General features: G+C 36.5%; 1 pseudogene; it reads left to right on the top strand.

Annotated features, from left to right (window-relative positions):
• Positions 1-877: 877 nt before the first annotated feature.
• On the top strand, positions 878-1,277 carry LOC132650618 (single-stranded DNA-binding protein, mitochondrial-like; annotated as a pseudogene).
• Positions 1,278-16,563: the final 15,286 nt, after the last annotated feature.

A 16,563-nucleotide genomic window follows, 5' to 3' on the forward strand; every position in this document is an offset into this window, starting at 1 on the left:
GGCACTTGTGGAGGCAGAATCTGGCAGATCTGTGTGATTTTGAGGTCAGGCTGGTATAACAAGTAAGTCTAAGAAAGTCACAGATACTCAGAAAAAAATCTATTTCAAAAACAGAAAATAAAAAGCAGCCAATAAACAAAAAAACAAACAAAAACAAACAAAAAACACCAAACTTCCAGGTCACATTAAAATTTAAGATTTATATCTGTATCAACATGCACATAAAGTTACCTTTTATTACTTGTAGAACTTTGAAAATGTTCTTCAATATTATGGTCATCCCAATTGTAGCCTAAAATATAGTACGAGAAAATATATATTATTGGAAATATCATGTTATTATTAAGGCAAAACTTAAATCACTATCTTCTGTGACCCTTAGAACCATGCCTGATTTATTTACCTCATTCCTCCTCATTCTCAATTGGAATTACAGAAGATGATCAATAACAAAGTAAGAGTTGTCTCTTTATTTTTAAAGTGAAAGAAAAATTGCAATCTTACCTATAGCAGTGAGGTTTTCACAGGTCTCTAGCATCACATCTTTGTAGAGTTGCTTCTGGGAAGGTTCCAGCAAGGCCCACTCTTCTTGGCTGAATTTCACATGCACATCATTGAAGGTCACTGAATTCTAAAATATGCCATACATTTGTACAACAGAAACAGTGGCAACAATATAAATTTATACTTCATTGTCAATATAATCATATAATTTTACTGCATCTTCAATTCATTTTCTGACACAGAAGTGTGAATGTTTTATAGTTGGGTGCTCTGCGTGATGTGAAGTAGGGGATATGAAAAAGCCTAAAGGTTAGATTGAAAAATAAAAATAAAAACCAAAGGCGTGCTTCAAAAACTTGTGTTTCATCAGTTTGTAAGACATGAATATAAAGTAGCCATTAGTTGGGTTCTTGAGCAATCTATGAATCCTCTTCAGTTACTTGGGTGAGTAGGTCAGGACCCTGTCATGAGACAGGTGGAAGGACAAAACACAGTCATTATATTTTATCTAGCAACAAATGATATGTGTTGATCAGGGGACACTGAACGAATGGGTAACATCAGTCAAAAGACAACATGGTACTGAATATTATGTTTTGACCAGGGCTCAGGGATGTGACATATCAGTATGTGAAGAGGGGGCCTCATATATTTGTGGAAGGGAAAGTGGACAACAGTGAATACATGAATAAAAATAATGTGAGTGGCAAGAAACAACAATCATAGCCAATAACATGCTATTTCTGAGTGACCAGACAAAAGCAAAGGAATAGAACACATGGTTGTTTTTTGATCATTGTTTTGTATATCCTCCTTACTAAATAATGTAGTCTATAGATTAAAAATAAAGATTAAAACTTTTCTATTAAAAATAAGTGTTATTGTTATCACTAAGTCATTTTAGAAGAAAACAGAATAACAAGTTTTAACTGTATCATATCTGAACTTCTTGAAGAGGATATAGCTTTGGAATAGACGTGGCAATTTATGTGGACAAAGACAAACAGAGAGAAGAGTGTAAAACAGAGAGACAGAGACATAGAGACAGAGACACACAGAGAGAGAAATTAACAGATGAACAATACTAATTACAGATCAGAGAAATTTATTAGCAGTTACTAACTACAAAAAATGGTGGACAAGCTGGGTGTATTCTGTCATGCCTTCAATTCCATCACTCAGGAGGCAGACACAGGTGTATCTTATTGAACTGGATGTCAGTATTATCTATTCAAAGAGTTCTAGGACAGCCAGACCTATATATTAAGACAGAGCCTCCCCTAAAAGTCAATCAAACAAACAAAATATTGAAGGAACTCAGAGCTCTTTACTGAAGATTCTACGAGGAATTATACATTCACTCCTGTTGTATATTTATTTTCCAGAAATCTGCACTACCTCAGCTTAAACTGTAACTTCAATGATATCTTACTAAAAGGGAATGGATGTTTAAACAGGTAAAAATAGAAGACAAAAATATTAGCAGTGTAAATGTTGATCATAAATGAGCAACATAAGATAGGAGAGATGGCTCAGCAGTGAGGAGCTCTTACTGCTCTTGGAAATAATTGGGCTCAATTGTTAGTGTTTACATGGGACCCGCTACTTTCAATTGTTATAAGTTCATCAGTTCTGAAGACATCTTCAGACTACTGTGAGGATTAGGCACACAAGAGGTGCATATTCATGCATACAATCAAAATACTTATATTCAGTAAAAAGTAAAAATAGATCCCAGATGGCTGGGCTGATTGCACACTGTTCTGATAAGCTGGGTAGCAGAGACTGCACAGTGACCAATAGTTGGATCTGTGGGCCCCCAAACACCACTGACTGTGTTTCCTAGGTAAGAAGAAAATGAATGATGAGGGAAACTATTGGGTCCAACCTCAGAGCACCCAGCTAATCTCTGGAAAAATTTCTTGGATATTGCAGCAGGAATAAGATTTTCAAGCAAATGGATCCAAGAAGCAAGCTATTCTAATATCTAATAAAACAGACTTTCAACCAAAATTAATTGAAAGGGATGAGGAAGAGGGAATCCAAGATGGCATTGCCAGGAGGACCACGACAGGAACAGGACAGCAATGTTGGTACAGCAACTAAAAGACTGAACTCTGGGCCCTAAAACAACAGCAATCGTGTTTCCTAGGTGAGAGGAAACTCCGTGGTGTGGGGATCACTCAGTCCCACTCTCAGGTCACTCAGTGAGAGCCGGGAAAATATTCCAGGTGCAGGATACACCTGTTTGTCCTGATCACCTTCCCAGGCCTAACTGTGTGCTCCAGGGCACCAGAGACTGGGAGCTCCAGGCTCAAAAAAAAACAGGGAAGAAGAAAGTGGGACTGACCTCAGGTCACCCAGTCTATCCCTGCAAAAGGTCCTGCAGACTGGTGGGTACACAGCTGTCAGCCTTGAGTGGGCCTCCAGTCACTAGACCTCCATGCCCTACTCTCCATCACAGACAGAACTGTGTGCCCCAGGACACTAGAAGATGGGTTTCCCTGTCTGGAGAAAACCCCACAGGCAGGGAAAGAGCAGGTCCCAGCTTAGAGCACTCAGCCAACTCCCACACACACACACTACCACCACCACACATGGGAACATTCTTGGAAATGTTTTCAGGTTCTTTCCCAGTCACCAGCTTGGTAGCCATCTGGCAAGTGCCTACCCATTCTACACACCACGTCAAACACCACAGATTAGGTCTTCATGTTGGGAGAAAACCCAAAGGTGGGGAAAACATCTGGCCCTACCTCAGGACACCTAGCTCTGGAAAAGTTTCTGGTTATTCACAGGCTCCAGACACTAGCCTCCTGCTGCACATGTGAGAGCAGTGCTCAGCTGCTATGGATTACTGCTTGGTACTGGGGCACAGAGCTCTAACCTCAGACCTACAGAAGCCTGGGATACCCAAGATCAACCCCCAGATACTGCTCCAAGGGACAACCAGTTATCCCTAACTAAACTGACCAAACCATGGGGTACCCAGGTTACAGCTGCAGCTTACTAAATTTACAGCAAGAAAGCCAGAAGCAGGACAACTGTCTCCAGCACTTCTCTGGGTGAGAGGAGCGCCCCCTTGACTAACAAAGACCACAATTACCGCTCAGGTCTTTATGCCTGTGGTGAGTTTTGGCAATTCCTGAAAAATACCTGCTATTCAGTGACCATAACCCCAAAAGCTGAGGAAGCCTCCTTCAGGAAAAATCATCTTCCTGTCAAGGGGATTATCCCCACCACAGGATTCCAAGAAGCACCAGAAACTAACACCCAACACCTAATATAGCCAAATGGGTAGAGGCAAGTGTAAAAGCTCAAAAAGACAGAGCAATATAGCATCTCCATAAACCATTTATTCAGGGGCAAGCAGCCCTGGACACACCAGGGTAAATGAAATTCAAGAAGATGACCTTACATCTGTGCTTATGAACAGGATAATAGAGGAAAAAAAAATAAACTGCGTAAAGACCTAGATGAATATAAAGTCAAACAGATTATTGCCATTTGCAAAGAAATGGAGGAAGATAAAGTCAAACAGATTATGGCCATCCTTAAAGAAATACAGGAAGTTGCAGCCAAACAATTTGTGGCCTTTAGAGAGGAAATACTTAAATCACCGAAAGATATTAAAGAAACAGAGGATTGTTTGAACAAACAGCTGAAGGAATTGAAGAAAAATACAGTCAGAGAAGTGAAGGAAATCAATGAAATGGCTCAAGACCTGATAAGAGAATTGGAAAAAAATTAAAGAAAACACAAGTGAAGGAAACTGTGGAGAGAAAGAACTTAAGGAGGAAAAGAGGAACTACAGAGGTAAGCATAAGCAATAGACTACGAGAGATGGAAGAAAGAATCTTAGGTGTGGAAGACACAATGGAAGAAATAGATGTAGCTATCAAAGAAAATGTTTAATCTAAAAAATTCCTGACACAGACCATCCAAGAAATCCAAGACAACATGAAAAGCAAAACCTAAAAATAATAGGAATAGAGGAAAAATAAGATTCCCTCCTCCAAGGCCCAGAAAATATTTTCAACAAAATCATAGAAGAAAATTTCCCCAACTTAAAAGAGAGGTCTATAAGACTACAAGAGGCCTACAGAACACCCAATAAATTAGAGCAGAATAGAAAATCCTCCCACCACATAATAAACAGTAAGTATACAGAACCAAGAAAAAATACTAAAAGCTGCAAAGGAAAAAGGCAAAGTAACATATAATGACAAAACAATCAGAATCACACCTGACTTCTCAACAGAGACTATGAAAGCCAGTAGGTACTGAACAGATATCATGCAGACCCTAAGAGAACATAGATGTCCACCCAGGCTACTATACCCAGCAAAAGTTTCAGTCATCATAGATGGAGCAAACAAGATATTTAATGACAAAAACAAATTTAAACAATACCTACCCACAAATCCAGAGGTATAAAAGCTCCTAGAAGGAAAACTACAACCCAGGAAAGCTAACTGCATTCAGGAAAACACAGGAAATAAATAATGTCACTACAGCAAAACTAAAAGTAACCAAGCACACAAACACTACCACAAGCAACATCAAAATAAAAGGAACTAACAGCCACTGGTCATTAATTTCCCTCAACATCAATGGACTTAACTCTCCAATAAAGACACAGACTAACAGAATGGACACTTAAACAAGACCCAACAAACTGTTGCATACAAGAAACACATCTAAGTCACAAAGATAGACATTACCTGAGAGTAAAGAGCTGGATGGGTCCAAGCAAATGGACCCAAGAAACATGCAGAAGTAGCCATTCTAATATCTAATAAAATAGATTTTCAACCAAAATTAATCAAAAGATATGAGGAAGGTCATTTCATACTCATCAAAGGAAAATTCCACCAAGAAAAAAAATCAAAATTCTGAACATTTATGCCCAAAATACAAAGGTACCCACGTTTGTAAAAGAAACATTAATAAAACCTAAAACACACACAAATCCCCATACATTACTACTGGGAGACTTCAACACTCCACTCTCAACAAAGTACAGGTAACCAACAGAAATTACACAAAGAATATCTCTAATAGATGTCATGTATCAAATGGACCTAACAGATATCTACAGAATCTTACACCCAAAGAAAAAAGAAATTACCTTCTCTCAGCACCTCATGGAAACTTCTCCAAAACAGACCATATCATTGGTCACAAAGTGAGCCTCAACCTATACAAGAAGATTGAAATAATCCCTTGTATCCTATCTATTACCGTGGTCTAAACCTGGACCTCAACAACAACAGAAATAGCAAAAAGCCTACAAACACATGGAAAGAGAAGAACTCACTACTAAATGACAGCTGGGTCAGGGAAGAAATAAATAAAGAAATTAAAGTCTTCCTAGAATTCAATGGAAATGAAGACACAGCATAACAAAACTTCTGGGACACAATGAAAGCAATGCTAAGACGAAAGTTCATAGCACTAAGTGCCTTCAAAAAGAAATTTATAACACCTCATACAGTCAACTTAATGGCTCACCTAAAATCCCTAGAAAAAAGAAGCAGACACACCAAAAAGGAGTAGAATAATCAAACTCAGGGCTGAAATCAATAAATTAGAAACAAATAAAACAATTCAAAGAATCAATGAAACCAAGAGCTGTTTATTTGAGAAAATCAAGATAGACAAACCCTTAGCCAAAATAACTAAAAGGCAGAGAGACACTATCCAAATTAACAAAATCAGAAATGAAAAGGAGGAGAAAACAATAGACACTGAAGAACTCCAAACAATCATTAGGACTTACATCAACAGTCTATATGCCAAAAAAATTGAAAAGTCTAAATAAAATGGACAATTTTCTTGATCAATTCCACTTACCAAAGCTTAATCAAGACCAGGTAAATCAATAAAATAGTCCTGTATCCACTAAGGAAATAGAAGCATTCATCAAAAATCTCTAATCCACCAAAAGCTCAGAGCCAGATGGTTTCAGTGCAGAAATCTAACAGACTTTCAAAGAAGAGGTAACTCCAGCTCTCTTCATTCTATTCCACAAAAGAGAAACAGAAGGAACACTACAAAACTCATTCATTGAAGCCACAGTTACCTTGGAACCTAAACCCAGAAAGACCCAACGAAGAAAGGTAATTTCAGGCCAATCTCCCTTATGAACATTGATGCAAAAATACTCAACAAAATACTTTGCAAACCCAATACAAGAACATATCAAAGATATCATCCACTATGACCAAGTAGGCTTCATGCTAGGTATGCAGGGGTGGTTCAATAAACAAAAATCCATCGATATGATCCACCATATTAACAAATTGAAAGAAAAAAAAGCACATGATAATCTCCTTAGATGCTGTAAAAGCATTTGAAAAAAAATCGAGCATCCATTCTTGTTTAAAGTATTGGAGAGATCAGGGATACAGGGCACATACCTAAACATAGTAAAGGCAATACACTGCAAGCCTATAGCCAACATCAAGCTAAACGGAGAGAAACTTACAGCAATCCCACTGAATTCAGGGACAAGGCAAGGCTGCCCATTCTCTCCATATCTCTTCAACATAGTTCTTGAGGTCCTTGCTAGAGCAATAAGACAATTAAAGGAGATCAAAAGGATACAAATTGGAAAGGAAGAAGTCAAAGTATCACTATTTGCAGATGATATGATAGTATACCTGAGTAACTCCAACATTTCTACCAGGAAACTCCTACAGCTGATAAACACCTTCAGCAAAGTAGCTGGATACAAAATTAACTTGAAAAAAAATCAGTAGTCTTTCTGTATACAAAAGATAAAAGGACTGAGAAAGAAATTAGGGAAACAACACCCTTCACAATAACAAAAAAGACATAAAGTACCTTGCTGTGACCATAACCAAGCAAGTCAAAGACAAGTATGAAAAAAATTTCAAGTCTCTAAAGAAAGAATTAGAAGAAAATATGAGAAGATGGAACTATCTCCCATGCTCATGGCTTAGCAGGATTAACATAATAAAAATGGACATCTTACCAAAAGCAATCTACAGTTTCAATGCAATTTCCATTAAAATACAACAGAAAAAAAAACATAATGTATCCTGATGTTATCCTCAACAAGCCAGTGAAAAACATATATATATATGTTAAAAAAAAAAAAACAACTTCAAACCTTGAAACAACTACAAACCTTGAAAGAAAAATTCTGAACTTCATATGGGATGCAATGAAAGCAGTCCTAAGAGGAGTTTTAATAGCACTAAAGGCCTTCATACACTATTGGAGACATCCCATACAAGCAACTTATTGGCACACCTGAAAGCCCCAGGAAAAAAGAATCAGACACACCCAGCAGGAATAGACCACTAGGAATAACCAAACTCAGGGCTGAAATCAATAAATTAGAAACAAAGAGATTAATTCAAAGAATCGATGAAACCAAGAGCTAGTTCTTTGAGAAAATAAAAAAAAAAACATAGACAAACTCTTAGCCAAACTAAGTAAATGGCAGAAAGACACTATCCAAATCAACAAAATCTGAAAGAAAGAAATATAACAGATACTGAGAAAATCCAAAGAACCACTAACTCTTATGTCAAAAGACTATATGCCACAAAGTTTGAAAATCTAAATGAAATATACAATTATCTTTAGATTCCACTCAGCAAAGTTGAATCAACATCAGGTAAAGCTATTAAATAGTCTTATACTGCCTAAGGGAATAGAAGGAACCATCAAAATACTCCCAACCAAAAGAAGGGCCAGATGATTTCAGAGCAGAATTCTACAAGACCTTCAAAGAAGAGCGAATACTGATATTCTTCAAATTATAATACAAAACAGAAATGGATGCAACATGACCAAACTCCTTTCATAAGACAACAGTCACCTTGATAAATCCTCAAAGATCCCCCAAAAGAAAGAGAACTTCAGACGAATCTCTTTTATGAACAATGATGCAGAAATATTCAATAAATACTCACAAACCAAATCCAAGAACATATCAAAGATATCATCCACCATGACCAAGTAGGCTTTATCCCAGGCATGCAGGGGTGGTTAAGTATATGGAATCCCTCAATGTAATCCACCATATAAACAAATTGAAAAAAAACAGGATCATTTTCTTAGATGCTGAAAAAGCATTTGACAACATGCAACAGTTATTCTTGTTTAAAGTCTTGGAGGGACTGGGGACAAAGACACAGTCCTAAAAATTGTAAAGACAGTGTAAAGAAACTTCATAGCTATCATCAAACTAAATGAAAAGAAAGTTAAAGCAATTCCACGGAATTCGGGGACAAGACAAGGCTACACACTCTCTCCCAATCTCTTCAATACAGTACTCAAAGTCCTATCTAGGGCAATAAGACAACTAAAGGAGATCAAGGGGACACAACTTGATAAGGAAGTAGTCAAATATCACTATTCACAGAAGATATGACAGTATACAAAAATGACCCCAAAATTCTACTGTAGGGGATTCCTATAGTTGAAAAACACTTCAGCAAAATGGCTGGATATGAAGTTAACTAAAAAAAAAAAAATTAGTAGCACTCCTGTATACAAAAGACAAATAGACTAACAAAGAATTAGGAAAATAACACCCTTCACAATAGCCAGGAAAAATAACATAATTTTATCCTCAACAAGCCAGTGAAAAACATATATATATATATTTTATATATATAAACTGCAGTCCAAGTTCTTCAAAGACCTCAACATAAAACCAGATACACTAAATCTGTTAGAAAAAATATGAAAAACATATATATATATATATATATATATATATATATATATATATATATATCTTCAAGTCTCTGAAGAAATAAATTGAAAAAGATACCAGAAGATAGAAATATTTCTCATGCTCATGGATCAGTAGGATCAACATAGGAAAAATTGCCATTGTATCAAAAACAATCTACAGATTCAATGATATTCCCATCAAAATATCAACACAATTCCTTAAGGAACTTGAAAAAACAATTTTTAGCTTCATATGGAAAAATTAAAAAAGCCAGAATAACTAAACCATCCTGTACAATAGCAGATATTTAGTAGGTATCACCATTTTTCATCTCAAGCTCTATTATAAATAAATAGTAATAAAAACTGCATGGTACTGTAAAAAAATAATCAGTGGATCAGTGGAATTGAAGTGAAGACCCATAAATAAACCCACACACCTATGGCCAGTTGATTTTTGACAAAGAAGTCAAAATTATGCAATGGAAAAAGGACAGCATCTTCAACAAATGGTGCTGGTCTAACCTGAAGTTTACATGTAGAAAAATGAAAATAGATACATATTTATCACCCTGCACTAAACTGCAGTCCAAGTTCTTCAAAGACCTCAACATAAAACCAGATACACTAAATCTGTTAGAAAAAAAAGTGGGAAAGATCCTCGATCTCATTTGCATAGAAGGTAACTTCCTCAACAGAACACCAAGAGCACTTGCTCTAAGATCAAGAATTAATGAATAGGATCTCATGAAACAAAAAGCTTCTGTGAAACAAAGAACTCTGTCAATAGAACAAAATGACAGCCTACAGCCTGACAAAAGTTCTTCACCAACCCTTCATACAACAGAGAGGGCTAATAAACAAGATATATAAAGAGTTCAAGAAATTAAACTCCGGCAATCCAAATAATCCACTTTAAAACTGGGGTACAGAACTAAACAGAGATTTCTCAACAGAGGAATATCAAAAGGTGGACATTAAATGCTCCATATCTGTAGTCATCATGGAAATGCAAATGACATTCCATCTTAAACCCATCATGGCTACGGTGAAAACCTGATGTGACAGCAAGCTAGTGAGAATGTGGAGAAAGAGGAATACTTCTCCATTGCTGGTGGGAGTGAAAATTTATACAACCACTTTAAAAATCAATCTGATGCTTTCTCAGACAGTTGGAAATAGTGTTACTTCAAGACCCAGCTGTACCATTCCTGGCAATATATCAAAAAGATGCTCCACTATTCAACAAAAACATTTGCTCAACTATGTTCATAGCATCTATATTCATAATAGCCTGAATTGGGACACAAACTACAGTCTCTCAACTGAACCATTGTTTTACAGAAATTCTGGTACATTTACCCAATGGAATGCTACTCGGGTATTTAAATACAAAAAGTAAACCATGAAATTTTCAGGCAAGTCGATGAAACTAGAAATGATCATCCTATGTGAGTTATTCCAAAACCAGAAAGACATGCATGGTATTTACTCATTTGTAAGTGGATAAGGGCCGTAATATAAGATAAACATACTACAATCCACAGATCTAAATGAGCTAAATAAAAAGGAAGACCCTATGGAGGATGGTCAATTCTTATTCAAAAGGGAAAATAGAATCAACACCAGAAGTGACTGAGGAGAGGGAACAGGATGAAAGCCTAATCTTTCCTCCAAAAGATTCTACCCAGCAGGGGTTCAAAGCAGATGCTAAGACTCACAGCCAAACTTTGGGTAGAGCACAAAGAATCATAGGGAAGAGTAGGGGGATAGAAAGTAGAAAGACCCAGACCTGGCAGGACCTCCATAAGAAGACCAACAAGGACAACAAATCTGGGCCCATGAGGACTTGCAGAGATTGATGCACCCACCAAAGGCCATTCATGAAGAGGAACCAGACGCCTGCTCAGATGGAGCTGATAGGCATCTCAGTCTCATGTGGGATCCATATTAAGAAGAGTAGGGGCTGGCTCTGACATGGACTCTGTTGCCTGATCTTTGATCACTTCCCCCTGGCAGAGGGGGCATTGCCATGCCACAAAGGAAGAAAATGCAGGTAGTCCTAGTGAGCCTTGATAGTCTGGATTCAGATGGTAGGAGAGGAAGGCTCTCCTTATCTGAGAATTGGAAATGGGATAAGGATGAAAGAGGAACAGAGGGGTGAAACCAGGAAGAGACAAGGGAGGGGGTTAAAATTGGGATCTTAAGTGGATAAATTATTTTTAAATTTTATTTATTTATTTATTAGAATTTATTCACTTTGTATACCCACTGTAGCCCCCTCTACCATCTCCTCCCAGTCCCACCCACTCTCCTTCTTCTTCCCCTATTCCCTTTTCATATTCTCCTGATAGTGGAGGAACTCATCCTCTTCTATCTGACCCTTGCTTATCAGGTCTCATTAAGGATAGCTGCACCATATTCTTCTGCAGCTTCACAAGGCTGCACCCACCCAGGAGGAGGTGTTCAAAGAGCCGAATTCATGTCAGAGAATAAATTATAGAAAAACAAATTTAAATTAAAACAAATAAAGTTTGAATAAAATAAATAGATAAATAAAGTCTAAAAAAATAAAAACAAATACAACAGGTAGAAAGAATGTCACACACCCACAATTCAAAAAGCTCAGAAAGCTCAGGCACTGTTAGTGTCATGAATGCATGCCACCCTAAGAAATTAAATATACTCTCTGCCAAATTTCAAATGTAAGATGCTGATGAAGATCAGCACAATAATCTATGCTTACATATACAAAACAAAACAGAATGAATACCTAAAACCCTATATTCCAGGCTCAGCAGCCAATGATGGTGATGTTGATGCCAGGCACGTTGGCCTAGATTTAAGCCCAACACTCAACTGGAGTTAGAGCTGTAAGTTCAAAACTAGCCTGGTCTACATCCTGACTTTTAGAACAGGCAACGCTACACAGAAACTTTTTCTTCAATGTCAAAACAGAAACATCATTTTCTGTGGGAGCTTTTTTGATTCAATCAAATAAGTTCTGACCAAATTCACTAAAGGCTTATTGTTATCCAATGATGAAAATGTAGTCTAACTTCAACCATCCTAAGATTCTGCAATAGCTCATACACTATTCAAATGTCCAAAGTCTCTTCTGACACACAAGGAAATCTCTTGACTGCCACATCTTGTAACATCAGAAACAATTTACATCATTCCAACATAGATGCACAGAATACCCCTCCTCATTCCAATATAGAAGATTGTATAAATAGTGAGGGAAAACTGGACCAAGGAAATAAGATTAGCAAGGAAAACAACAAATCCTGTTGCTGTTTCAAAAGGCTTAGATGGTCCTATACTGGCAATGTCTTGTACATCTCCAAGTTTGGTTACTCCCACTCCCTACAGGCAGCACTCTATAGGAGGTGTCTCATAACTTAGGTATCTCGACATATTGTGGTGTCAAGATGCAACTCAGACTTCACCCTCACTGTTACATGCAGTGAACCTTTACAGTATCTTCACTGGGGATCAGACTCTGCCAAACAGATGGCTGGCACAGTGCTGAAATGAAACCACAAAGAAAGACTCTATTACTTTAAATTTTACATCTTTATTGTTTCCAGAACCAGCAGAACATAGGTGAGCCAGTCAAGTTGGATTCTAAATCTGGATAGACAAATTGGGATGGACTGTGCCACAGTTGGACCACATTTGGAACAGCTTTTATATGAAATTCCTTCCTGGCACTAGGAATCACTTTGCTTACTCCTTCCATTAATAGAAGAATTAGCCGGAGGGAGTTTTACTCTATGGACAACATCTTAGGCTTCAAATCCAGAGCTAGAACCATCTCTTGGATAATCTCCTTGAAAACTCCTGCCTCTCTTTCAGCATGTGACTGCCATCTGAAACTACCTAGTTCTGCTTTTCTCTACAAACCAAAGAATTTACATTTAGTTATACTCCACTTGTCTCTTTCTTTGACTCTGGTCCTGAACATCTCACTAATAACCATTCAACAGATTCAATATTCCATCTAAGACATCCAGCCCACTATTTTTAAATTCTGCCTTACTCAATTTCAAGGCATGGACAAAATAAGTATGATTTGCAACTAAAATATCACACAAATAATCTCTAGCTTAACTTTCCATGGGGTCGATTGCCCACTTAAATCCTTTGACATACTGTCTGCAATACTCTCATCACTCTATCTTCTAGGTCATACCAGAAAATATAATGAAGCTTTCTATACAACTTTCTAATGCTTTTACCATCTTAAATCTTAATGTTTTGCACATTCCTTAAAAAGAGAACATTCCAAGGTTCTTTCCAGCAACAAAATCATTCTGTGTATATAATTTTTTGTTCTAATTTGTTACTTTGTTACTGTGACTAAATCCCCTAACCAAAAGCATCTCAGGTCATGAATGGGATTTCTTGTTTAGTTTGGTACTGTCAGATCATAGTCCACTGTTTTGGGAGTTTAGCATAGAAAGCCAAGCTTGAAGAAAATTAAGGAAAAAGCCATGGGCAAATGTTTCCTGGGTTGGTCTCTTGCTTCATCAGTGTCTCATGCTCAGGTAGTTGTCTTATGCAGCCCAGGCTCACTTGCTTAGGGATATTGCATCTTTCAGTGGAAGAGCCTTCCCACATCAATCATCTGTCAATACAATCTCTCACAGATATAGCAACCAGTTTCTCTGATGAGGGCATGCCCTTAATTGAGGCTCCCTCAGATGACTGTAGGCTTTGAAATGTTGACAAGTGAAGCTAATTAGGACACAGAGACAATATATGAGAAAGTTTTAAAAACTCAAACCAATGTGTTAACTCTATCCATCACTTAAGTAGCAAAATTTGAGACATTGATGATTGCAACAATTTGAAAACACAGATACACCAAGAAATAAGCCTTTATGATCAAGAACAGTAAAATTGTTTCTGTAAATCAAGTCTACAAATCAACAAAACTCAAGGAAATATAACATAAATTTTTAAAAGGCAAAAGGAGGTGAAGGTCTATCACTTTCAAGAGAAAGAATACAGTTATAACTAATCAAACCACACAATATACATAGCACCCCTGTCAAAAGGAAATACAATGATATGCCTATAAATATAACACAGTCCTATAAGCAAATACATTAGGATTAGAGTCAAAGAATTCCTTGGCCAGCACTGAACTTGTACATTCTGGTTCTTTCCTTTCCCAAAATAAAAAATGAATTAGGAAATACAGAGGTAAGGTTCACACAGAAAACAGAGATCAAGGAGATAAATTTATGCACTGAATACAAAATAGAAGAAATGGAAGACAGGTGTTTTTATACACTCCTTTAACACCAGAAGTCAGGGATGTAGAAACAGCTGGACTGTTGTGAGTTTGAGGCCAGCCTGGTCTACAAAGTGATTCCAGGACAGCAAAGGCTATAAAAAGCAATCCTGTCTGAAAATAAACAACAACAACAAAACAGAAAAAAAGATGAAATAGATACACGTGTCAAAGAAAATGTTAAATCCAAAAGTTCCCTATCAAAAAACATCCAGGAACTCTGAGACAATATGAAAAGACAAAACATGCTGATAATCAGATTAGCAAAAGGAGGATGAGATCAAGGTTCTGGAAGATATTTTTAACAAAATCATACAAGAAAAATTTCTTAATCTAAAGAAGAAGATGTCTATCAAGGCACAAGAAGCATACAAAAATACCAAAGACACTGGACCAGGAAAGAAAGTCCTTTTACCAGAGAAAAATAAAAACGGTAAATATACAGAACAAAGAAAGAATATGAAAAGCTGTAACAGAAAAAAAATCAAACAGTCCACACTAACCAATAAAACAGACAAACCAAAAAAAAAAAAAAACATAAAATAAAAACCAACCAAGAAATAAATAAAGGCAGATCTATTGGAATTAATCCTGTATTATCAGTAAAGATACTAGAAATTGAAGGATATAGACAGTGTTCTTGTGACTCTAAAAAACTAGAGAAGCCAAGACAAATAACTAACTATGCCCAGAACCTTTCAATCAGCAAATGGAGAAAATAAGATGTTGCATGTTAAGGTCAAATTTAAACAATATATATCTATAAATACAGCTCCAAACAAGGTGTTAAAACCACCACCACCGCCACCAACAAAATACCAAGATTAAAAATCACTGTTCATTGATATCTCTTAACACCATTGACCCAAATTCACCAATAAAAAGACAAAGGCTCACAAAATTGATGACAAAACAGAATCCACCCTTATTGTAAGTACATCAAACACAGCTTCACTTCAAGGTAGACATTATCTCAAGGTAAAGGGTTGGAAAAAATATTCCAAATAAATGAATTAGAGTATCAAGCTCATATTGCAATTTTAGTATCTAACAAAACAGACTTCAAAAACAACTAATCAAAACATGGCAAAAGATATGACATATTAAAATAAAACATCCAGCAATATAACATATCAATAATTAACATCTATGCCCCAAATATAAGAGCACCCAAGTTATAAAAGAAACCCTTCTGTAGCTTGCATCACATCCTGGTCCTCATAAACTGATAGGTGAAGGCTTCAATATATAACTCTCATCAATGGACAGCTCCCCCTGACCAAACTGAACAGAGAAATGATCCAGCTAACTAACATCAAAAAACTAAATATACCCAAATGATGTTTATAGAACATCCACCCAAGCACAAAAGATTGTTCCCTCTTCTCAGCAACTCATATATTATTCTCCAAAATTAATGATATACGTGAACAGTGGAAGTCTCAAAAGATATAAGAAACTTGCAATAACCTCCTGCATCCTATCAGACCACAAAGGTTTAAAGCAGCACATCACCAATAACAAAAACAATAGAAACCTTACAAACTTATAGAAACTGAACAACTCTCTACCAAATTAAAAAAAATGGATCAAAACTGAAATAAAGAAAGAAATTAAAGACTTTCTAGAAGTCAATGAAATGAATACACAACATATCAAAACTCATAGTACACAATGGAAGTGTTGACCAGAAGACAGTTCATACCACTAAGTACATTCAGAAAAATAATCAGAAAGATCTCTTAGTAGCAACTTAACAGCACACCTAAATACTCTAGAACAAAAAGAAGTAAACATAACTAAAAGGAGTAGACAGTGAGAAATTACTGAACCATGTCTTCACTGGTAAAACAGGAAAGGAAAGGTGGATCCTATCAAAATTGATAATGATTAAATTTGAATAGTAAAGATCTCCTGAATAAGCAGAGGTAACTGTTCATCGGACAGCTTGATCTTTGAGTCCAAACAAACTTATAAAGACTAGTGTTTTCTTCTTAAATAAAGAAGGATACTTTCATTGTTTCATATTAAAAACA

The sequence above is a fragment of the Meriones unguiculatus genome (assembly GCF_030254825.1).
Source record: "Meriones unguiculatus strain TT.TT164.6M chromosome 13 unlocalized genomic scaffold, Bangor_MerUng_6.1 Chr13_unordered_Scaffold_28, whole genome shotgun sequence".
NCBI classification, from domain to species: domain Eukaryota; kingdom Metazoa; phylum Chordata; class Mammalia; order Rodentia; family Muridae; genus Meriones; species Meriones unguiculatus.